Source organism: Rhincodon typus, chromosome 40, assembly GCF_021869965.1.
Source record: "Rhincodon typus isolate 14 chromosome 40, sRhiTyp1.1, whole genome shotgun sequence".
Classification (NCBI taxonomy): Eukaryota; Metazoa; Chordata; class Chondrichthyes; order Orectolobiformes; family Rhincodontidae; genus Rhincodon; species Rhincodon typus.
Genome location: NC_063371.1, coordinates 5,583,889 through 5,594,834, shown reverse-complemented (window position 1 = coordinate 5,594,834; position 10,946 = coordinate 5,583,889).

Here is a 10,946-nt window from a genome sequence, read left to right as displayed (position 1 = left end):
GACTTCTTTCTCTTGCTCACCTTTATTTCCACTGAAACTGATTCCAGAACCTGATTTCTTGCACCCAAAGCACTATTCACCATCACACTAATCTCTTCCTCCATTAAAGCTGCCCCATCTTGTTTTCCTTCTCGTCTGCTCTTCTGGAATGTTGAATACCGTTGAATTAAGAGTTCCAATCCTGGCCATCCTGCAATCACCACTCGGTAATAGCTATCAAGTCAAATGAAATTATTTCTATTTGTAACGTCAATTCAATTTATCTTGTTACAAATGCTGCATGTATTCAGATAAAAAGCCTTAAGTTTTAATCTTTGACCATCATTATTTTTTCTGGTTCTAATTTCTGCTGCACTCTTATTTATTCTGCCCCTCCCTGAAACACTTTATTGTTCATCTCCTCACAACCTTGTACCTCTGCTCTGTTCAATTGAACGTCCCCCTCTCCACCAACACCACAACTAATTAGTTTAAAGGTCTATTTACAACCATAGTCATATGATTCACCAGGACACTGGACTTGGTATGATTCAAATGTAGCCTACCCCAACTGAACAGCTCTCTCTTTCACAAGTACTGGTACTAGTGCCCTTGAATTGAAAAGCTATTTCTCCCATACCAATTTTTCAGCTGCACATTTACCTGGACCACAGCAACTGAATCTTCCTCTCCCACTTCAAGTTCCTCTCTAGTCCAGAACAGTCGTCCTGAATCTTGCTATCAGGTAGGCAACACAGCCTTTGGAATTCTCTGTCTTTGCCTATTCCCCTTAATATGATGTACCCTATTATGCTATATTTCTTTTTTCTCCCCCAACTTGTATCATTTCACGAGGGGTCATATTTATTAAGGCTCTGCTCTCATTCAATCTCAGTCATATCCTTCTGTCTCTGAAAACAATGCAAATTTGATAGAAGGAGTCTAAGGGCTGTGACTGTCTCCTGAAACACAAGTGTCCAGATACCTCTTCCTGTGAAGAATTAGAATTAGCTTTTATTGTCAAATATACTCAATAAGTATAGTGAAAAGATTACATGTCACCATTTACAGTGTGGACTTAGGTACAAAGGTATCTAGGTACAGCTTCTTTCATTTCAAGATCCCTGATGTGTTGCAGTGCCCACAGTTCAGACTCCAGTTAACCAGCTCTGAGCTTAGGTTCTTCAAGTAGCCAACCCCTGCAGTAGATGTGTTCTCCGTCGATCACAGCACCACATTCTAAAGCTGCAAGACATTGCCTGCTCAATCACCTCTATTCTGTTTCATTCAATGGTAATTACATCTTCTGATTTAAATCACTTGACCAATCAAAACAGTCATGGAAGAAATATTCTCCATCATTTACCTGTTTTCCTGTGACATACTTCGACTGTACAGATAGAACTAAGTTGAAGGCGCTCCTTGCATTTGGTTTTTATCTCCTGCCACTGCTGCCCCTTCCATGCAGGTGTGACCGCCCAGCCACTTAACATGAATTTATAGGTGGATTCCCTGGGATTCAACTCGTTGTGAATTTACTGCAGTAGAATTTAATTTTTGCTGGAGTTTGTTCGAATTGCTTACCAGAATCAAGTGGAACCAAAATGGCCAGGCAAAAACAAAGGGTATGACTTTTAATTCAGCTGTGCTCTCCAACATTCACTAAGCGTTTCTTCTCAATGGGATTACGATCAGAATAACCAGAAGAGAGGCAATGGCGTAGTGGTCGTATCACTGGAGTAGTAATCAGGTGAATGTTCTAGAGACATGTTTTTGAATCCGACCATATTAGATGGTGAAATTGGAACTCAATTAGAAAGAAGAAACCATTGTTGTAAAAATCCATCATGCTTTCAGGAAGGAAATCTGTCACCTTCCCAGGTCTGGTCTAACCATGACTCTAGACTCACAGCAATTGATTCTTAACTGCCCCATGAAATGGCCCAGCAAGTCATTCATTTGTATCAAAACAACTACAAAGCCGAAAGGATTGAACTGGATGGACCTTCTGGCATCAACCTAAGCATCTGAAATGATAATGACAAACCTGTTGACCCTGAAAACATCTGGGGCTTGTGCCAAAATTGTGAGAGCTGTCCAAAGTACCTTTTCTGTAACATATGATTCTGTGGCTTTGACTATGTCTCAGAGACCACCATCACAATTCCTGGGTGTCTGTCATTTCACTGAGGTGGTGGTACTACAGTGATGTACAGTTGGAAGGGAATTGCTCTGGCAGTCATCAACATTTACTTTGGACCCCATGAAGTTGTGTAGCACCAGGGAAAGGAAACTTTCTGCCGATTACCACTTAGTTCTTCCCCTTTGGTAATGAATTTGTTAACCTCCATGTTGAACAGCACTTGGAGGAAGCACTGACGATGGCAAGAGCATGGAATGTACTTTTAGTAGAGGACTTCAATGTGTCTTGGTAGCAGCACTACTGACCGAGTTAAAGGATATAGTTGCTAGACTGTGGCAGATGGTGAGGGTACAAACAAGAGGGAAAAACTTACTTGAACTGCCCTCGCCAATCTACCTTTAGCAGATGCATCTGTCCATAGTATTGGTAGGAGTGACAAACACACAGTCCTCGTGGAGACTAATCCCATCTTCATGTTGAGGATACATTGCATGATATTATGGCAGTACCATGGTGATAAGGGGCAAGTAACATTTGCGTCACATAAAAGCCAGGCAATGACCATCTCTAACAAGAGAAAATCTAACCATTGCCCCTTGACATTCAATGGCATTACAACAGTTGAATCCCACACTATCAAATTCCTGAGGCTAATATTGACCAGAACTGGACCACTCATATAAATACTGTCACTACAAGTGTAGGTCAGAGGCTAGGATTCCAGCAGTGAGTAACTCACCTTCTGTTTCCCAAATGCCTAACCACCACCTATCTGGAAACAGAGGGTAGACATAAATGATCAGGTTCTGGTTAGCAGGGACAGTGCTGGGATCTCAACATTTTACAATTTATATAAATGATTTGATCAAAGGGTCTGAAGGTACGGTTGCTAAATTTGCTGATGACATAAAGATAGGCAAGAAAGTAAGTTGTGATAGTCCCAACTGCATGCGCTTAGCGCATATCCCTCCAAACATTTCTTATTTATGTACCTATGCAAGTCTTTAAACATTGTAACTGTGCCCGCATTCACCACTTCTGAAAGTTCATTCCATACATGAACCATTCTCTGTGCAAAAAAATTGCTCTTCATGTTTTATTTTTAAATCTTTTTCTTCTCATCTTAAAAATATGTCCCCTAGTCTTGAAATCCCCCACTGTGTGGAAAAGAGACCTGCCACTCACCTAATCTACACCCCTCATTCATTTATAAACCTCTGTAAGGTCACCTCCTCAAAGTCCAATGCTCCGGTGAAAAAAGTCCCAGCCTATCCAGCCTCTCCCCATAAGTCAAGACCTTCATTCCCGGCAACATCCTGGTAAATGACTTCTGAACCCTCTCCAGCTAAATAATATCTTTCCTATAACAGGGCGACTAGAACTGGACACAGAGAGGCCTCACCAACGTCCTGCACAACCTCAACAAAAGGTAAGATGAGCAAGTTGGTGCAATACAGTCAGTAGTCAGTGTACATTTACAATGCAGTCACAGGGTAGAGGAGATAAATATGCTGATCAAGTGCTGAAAGATGGTAAGCATCATCAGTTTGGAGTCATGAATATTTCTAGAACTCACTCTTGACTGTAACATTTCCATGAATGGGGCAAATTATATGGAGAATAATTTTCTAATTGTGCATATTACATGTATGCAGGCACTGTACTTACAGGTTAGCCTGTATCAAAGATTAGAATTCAACAAAACTATGGACTGATGCAATTACTTTCACAGCTTGTTGCTTGCCATCCTTTGAGTACACTCCCACAATGATATCATGGACTCATAAAATCTTTATTGAGCTTGTTGTAATATGTCCACAGAGGCCAGTATCCCAACACCAAGTCACCCTTTATTTACATGTGCATAGCACTTGACACTGGTCCAGCTTCCTCAGAGACACCTTTCAGTGTGAACAGAGCCTGTAACACTCCTGTTTATATCTGTCAGCCAGGGCACCCTGATCGGATCAGATCAACAGCCCCAATCTACGAGGTCTACCTTGTTTCAATCATGACGTCCCTCCCCCTCTAAGTCCGGGGCCCGTATTTGTAGGCTCTCCTGGGGCGTTTTTGCACTGGGTCCAGTTCCTCCTACTCAGCCTTCGAACGGGTGAGTGTATTGGACCATTGCCCGCTTCTTGTGCCCGGAGAGTCTCAGAAGAAGTGGTGTCCTTCTTCAGGTGGTAAAAGTATCAAGGCTGCAACATCCACTGTGTCCATTCAGACTCTGAGGTTTCTTCGATGTTGGATGGAGGGGAAGAACGTATGGGATCCAACAGACTTTCTGACTATTCTGAAGGGTCGGGTATGCTTTGCTCCTGCACCGTTTGCGAGTTTACAGCTTTCATGTGGTCCATGTGCATGTTCAGGACCACCTCACCTACACAAACTTTGTACATCATAGGACCTGACCTCGCATTGACCATGCTTCTTACCCATACAGGGTCATTTCTGTGGTTTCAGCATCGAACTTCGTCCCTTAAATGAACTGTCTCTCTCGTTTAGAGGAGTCTTGTATCTGGCATTGGCATTCCTGACGCCGTTTTACCCTCACTTTCCCAACCACACACCCCCACCACCACCATCAGGTCTGGGAAGATCAGATTTTTAACGCGGTGTGGAGACTTCTACCTATTAGCAAATCTGCTGGAGCTACCCCTGCAGTTGCATGAGGGGTGGTCCATTAATCAATAGGAACCAGGACAGTTTGGTATCAAGTGAAGCTGAAGGCTGTTTCTTTAAAGTTTGGTCTGCCTTCAAAGTCTGGATTGCTTTTTCCACTAGACCATTGGACAATGGGTGTGTGGAGCTCTCCTTACATGCTGAATGCCATTCAACTTTTGGGAATACTTGAATTTCTCCACTGGTAAATGATGGCCTGTTGTCTGTGACCAACACTTCCAGGAGCCTGTGCAATGCAAAAGACTATTGGAGCTTTTCTATCATCGTCCCTGTGTTTGACAAATGAACTCTATGCTCATCCAACTGCTTTGAGTGGGCATCCACAATGACTAAGAATATTAAGCCCATGAAAGGACCTCCACAGTTGATGCGTAACCGGGTCCGGTATTTACTCGGCCATTCTCACGAATGAGGAGGGAGTTGCTGGTGGTAATTTTTGTCCTTCCTGGCACTCTGGCGTTGGCTGTCAATGTGCCAATGGCTGCATCCAATCCTGGCCACCAGGCATAACTTCTTGCCAACATCTTCATTTTGGACACCCCTGGATGACCCTGGTGGAGTTCAGTCAGTATCTGCTGGTGACCTTTGCTCAAGACAATCACTCTTGCACCTCATAATGAAATGCCATCCTCTATGGTGATCTGGTCTCGGGGGTCCAGAAAGGTTTCAGTTCTGGTTGTGATAGCCTTTTTGCTTCCTCCATCATGACCAGCTGTTTTAGTTTTGCCAGGAACAGATCTCCTTGCATCCACAGTCTGATACTGTCAGTGGTGAACGGAAAGGTATCCAGAAAGTTTAAAATCAGAATGGACTGTTCCGATGGTAGCATCTCTGGTGCTGTATCTGCTATTGCGAGGCTGCTCAAGGCATCTGCATTTACAACTTGGCCTCCTGGATGCTGTTCTAACTTGTAATTTTATGCACTTCAAATGACAGTCCAGCACAGAATTGAACTGGAAGCTATGGGCAGCATGGCCTTGTCCTCTTTGACCCCTAGCAGGGGTTTGTGTTCTGTTAATATTTCAAATTTATGACCATAGAGATATTGATGAAACTTTCTCACACCAAAGATGACTGCCACCTTCCTTCGCTATTTGGGCGTATTTCTGCTCTGCATCAGCTAAAGTCTAGGAAGCATATGTTATTGGGCATTCCTTTCCATTGGGCCATTTGTGAGCCAACACTACCCCAATACCATATAGGGAGACATCGCAAGTCAGCACCAGATCTCACTTGGGACCACAGACGATCTTAGACGATGATAGCTGTTTCTTCACTTCCCTAGAGACTACCTCTTGGTTATGAGACTATTTCCAAGGCTGACCCTTTTTCCATAGCAGATGCAAGGGTGCCAGGGTGAAGGCTGGGTAACATATGAACTTTCCGCAATAACTCACCAATCCAAGGAAAGATCTCCGCTCCGGTACAGACATGGGAGCTGTGGCACCTTTGATTGCCCTCTTTATCTTCCAACAAGTGTAAGCTGGTCTTGTTGATTCTGTAGCCCAAGTAGATCTACTTGGGGTACCTAGAACACACATTTGTCCCTTCTAAGACACACACTCTCCTTGGAGAAATGTCTAAAGACTACGTTCAAGTTCTCTAAGTGCTCTTTATTGGTCTTTCCTGTTATTAGCACGTCATCCAGATAAATGGCGACCTGAGGCCGACCTTGCAAAATGTTCTAATCATCTGCTGAATAGTGGCACAGGCAGATGAAACCCCAAATGGCCATCTTGTATATGAGTACAAACCCTTATGGGTATTAATTGTAGTATATGTCTGGGAATCCTCATCTAACTACAATTGCAGGAATGCATGGCTCATCCCTAGCTTCATGAAGGATGGCCCTCACCAGCCAGCTTTGTGTATAAGCCCTCTATGTAAGGGACTGGGTATTTATCCAGCTGTGGGAAGCAGCTTACCATTTATCTAAACTTCCCATAAACGTAAACTGACCTGTCGGACTTTCCCTCCGCACCACCGGTGCTGCCCAAACTGGACTGGTTTGATGATTTCTTCACTTTACAGCCTCCTGATTTCTGCCTATACTTTTGCACATAAGGCAAATGGCACTGGGTGAGCCTTACAGAATTGTGGAATTACTTCCTGGTCAACACATAAGGTGGTCTTGACTCCTTTAGTAGTCCCTAAAAAATCCTGAAAAATTTCCAGGTATTTAGTTAGGATTTCACTCAGGCAGCCATTTTCTCATTGAAAAATGTTGAGCCAATCAAGGTGAATCTTTCTCAACCAATTTCGCCCCATTAGGCTTGGGAGCCGAGCCTTTTACTGCAATCAATGGTAAGTGAACTAGCTGCTTCTCATACGAGACCAGAACTGAAGTTGTCACCTTAATCTGTAAAGCTTCGCTACCGCAGATTCTCAGTCTAACTGAGATTTTACACAAACTTAAGAGTTGAATTCCGTAGCGAATTTTGCTAAAGACTGTTTCTGCAATCACTGATGCAGCTCACTGGTATCAACCTCCATTAGAACTGGGTGACCATTTAACCAGAAGTTTATTTTGATTGGTTCTGATTTGGATGTTACTAAGCAATTTAACTGTTCCAAGCCAGATGTAGGTGGGCTTTCCAGTCAATGTACACCGGCCTATGAGTTGTGTTACTCAGTTCAGGCCTAGTGGAACTCTTTTGCTGTCTCGAGTCCACATACCAGCAGCAACTACAATGTTTTGCAGGTCAGGATCCAGAAGAAAACATTAACTGTTTGGTTGAGGCTTGGCTTTGTTTTGTGGTTTTCCTGTGGGCTGACCTAGAGTCCCTCTGTTTCGGACATGTCCTGAGTGAGGCTATGCAATTGCCTTCACTCAAGTGGTGTGCCCCCCAAGCTCAGTTGGTCTGGCCACTTACATCGGCACATCCTGTAACTCAAATGCTCCACTTGCTGCATTTTCTTATGACAAAGCCAGTTATAATGCCTGCCTGAAGTGCAATTGGGCCTCAGCCAGTCGGCACTTGTGCATGGTTATATAATTAATCCCAATCTCGTCACCACTGTATTAACTCCACAGAGTCACCAAGTCACCCTTTATATACATGTGCATAGTACTTGATACTGGTCCAGCTTCCTCAAAGCCAGATCTGAGAGTGAACAGAACCTCTGACACTCCAGTTTATATCTGTCAGCCAGGGCTCCCTGATTGGACCAGGTTAACAGTCCCAAACAGGGAACTCGTATTCCATGATGTCCATCTGGCTGACCTTGTCACAATCACCAAACTTATGGTGCAAAGAAGACCATTTAAACCAAAAGATCTGTCATTTCTGTGGAGGGAAACCCTGTGATCAGTCAAAGCTTTCATGAGTGGAAGGAAATGAAGCAAAATTGTCAAGAAAAGAAAAATGGCGGCAACCTGAAGTATAATCATTCATTGAAATTTACTCTAATATAACAAATAATTAAATCATTTTTTAAAAACAAATCATCTACCTTATATGTTAAACTGGTGAGTCTGACGTCAGTGGTAGGTAATTTGTTGGAGGGGATTCTGAGAGACAGGATTTACATGCATCTGGAGAGACGAGGATTGGTTATGGATAGTTAGCATGGCTTTGTGCATGAGAAATCATGTCTCACAAGCTTGACTGAGTTTTTTTTGACGATGTGACCAAGAAGATAGATAAGGGCAGAGCAGTAAACATTGTCTATATGGACTTTTGTGAGGCCTTTGACAAGGTTCTGCATGGTGGACTGGTTAGCCAATTTAGATCACATGGGATTCAAGAAGACATTGTCAATTGGACACAAAATTGGCTCATTGGGAGGAAACCAGAGCACTTGGAGGAAACCCATGCAGACATAGGGAGGATGTGCAAATTCTAGACAGACAGTTGACCGAGGGTGGAAGTGAACCCAAGTCACTGGTGCTGTGAGACAGTGGTGCTAACACTGAGTCACCATACCAACCATCACCATTATAATGCATGAAGAGTGTGTTGATTAGTTGGGAAGTACACTCTAGTAGATTAGGAGAGGTATTGCCATGGAGAATACACCAATTCATGTTGATTTATAGTTAACTGCCCAGCTCTTTTAAACTTAATTTTAATCCAGTCTGTTGGCATGGATTGGTCCTGACATTTATCTGAAAAATTATCTGGCCACAGGGCACAGTGTTTTTTCAGTCTCCAAACAACAGTACCCTCTGTATTAATACACATAGTTTTCAGTACATGCATTGCACCATATTATGAGTCTAACTGAGAATTGTAAATTTGTGAACAGTGTAATTCTTTGCACATTCAGGACTATCTCGTCAAGTGCTGAATCATCTAAAACTGGACATGGTCAAAGAGTCTTTATATTCCTGCTTAGTTTACTTTCATATGTTATATTTTGCCATATCCACCTTTTTTGTCATTCTTTGTTGGTTTATAAAACACTCCTGATCCTCAAGCTTATGTATATTCTTTGAAATACTATGAGTCTTTACTTTTAATACAATACCGTCCTTAAGCACCCTGGGAAACCTAGAATGGATCTTTCTTGCTGAGGTTTTTTTATGGAATGCATTTCTGTACTTGAATTGTTTATTTGCCACTATACCTTTCATCTATTTTCCCAAACAACATTGGCCAGTTATTCCCCTTATTCCTATTTAACTTGCTTTGACTTGGTTTATGTTTCCAATTTGAAACTGGAATGTATCGTTCTACAACTTTCTCCAGGGTAACTTTACAATGAGATTACGAATTAACCCTGCCTTTCTGCACAATGCTAGATCTCAACTATTAATAGTAATCAACAGACTAAACAAGCATTGAAATGGCAGCTAAATTACAAAGGTCTGATACTTGAAAGGCTGTGAAGCTCTTGAAGAGGCAGTAAGTGTCGAAGGACATCAGAACTCAGTAATTCAGCCCCTTGAGCCCGTTTTGAGATCTTTCAACTCAAATTTTCCCATCCTTTTTTCACATCCCTTCATTCCCATTGTCCCCAAAGAGCTGACAATCTCTGACTTCAGTGGGCTCAATGAGTTAGCAACCACAGCTCTCTCTGTTCGGGACCTGGGATGACATTACAAATGTGGGAGTGCCTTCTTTCTATTGTATAGATTTGTTTGTAACAAACATCTGTACTTTGGAGCAACAAGAAGAAGAGTCTGTATTTATACAATGCCTTTGTTGCCCTCAAAATGCTCTAAGGTGCCTAACAAGCAACAAATTAATTTTCATTTTTAGGCACAGAAAGATCCCACAACGATCAAATGAGATAAATAGTTTGGCAGCACTGGGTGGAGGCTAGAATTTTGATCAGGGCACCAAAATAACTTGCCACTTTAAAATACTGCCGGTGATTTTTTTTCAGCTCCTCAATTGGGTTTTCAGCCAGAAGATGGAATCCCTAGCATGCAGCACTCTCTCAGTCTGCAACAAAGTGTCAGTCTAAGTGATCAGTTTCAGTCCTCAGGCTTAAACATAGAAAAAGGAGTAGGCCATTCAGCTTGAGCCTGTTCTATCATTTAATGAGATCATGACTGATCTGTGGCCTAATTCCATATATTTGCCTTTGGCCCATATTCCTTAATACATTTATTTAAGACCATAAGATATGGGAGTAGCATTAGGTTATTTGGCCCATTGGGTCTGCTCCACCATTCAATAATAGCTGAAATATTTGTCAATTCCATTCTCCTGCCTTCTATTTACTACCTTTGATTCTCCTTACGAATGAAGAACCTGTTTATCTCTGTCTTAAACATACGCAATGACTTGTCCTTCACAGCCTCCTACAGCAATGAGTTCCACAGATTTACCACCCTCTGGATGAAGAAATTTCTCCTCATCTAAAGAGTATCTTTCACTTGAGGCTGTGCTGTCAGGTCTTGGTCTTTTCTACTCAGGGAAACATCGTCTCCAGGCCTCTCAGTATTCTGTGAGTTTCAATTCCCCCTCATCCTTCTAAACTCTGTCCAGTACAGGCCCAGAGTCCTCAACTGCTTCTGATATGACAAGTCCTTCAATCCTGGCGTCATTCTTGTAAAAAATTAACAAAAACATATCTATCTCAAATTTAAATTTTAACAACTGATGCAGCATCCAGTGCCATCTGTGGAAGAGAGTTCCAAATATCTACCAGCTTTTGTGTGTCAAAGTGCTTCCTAACATCTCTCCTGAAT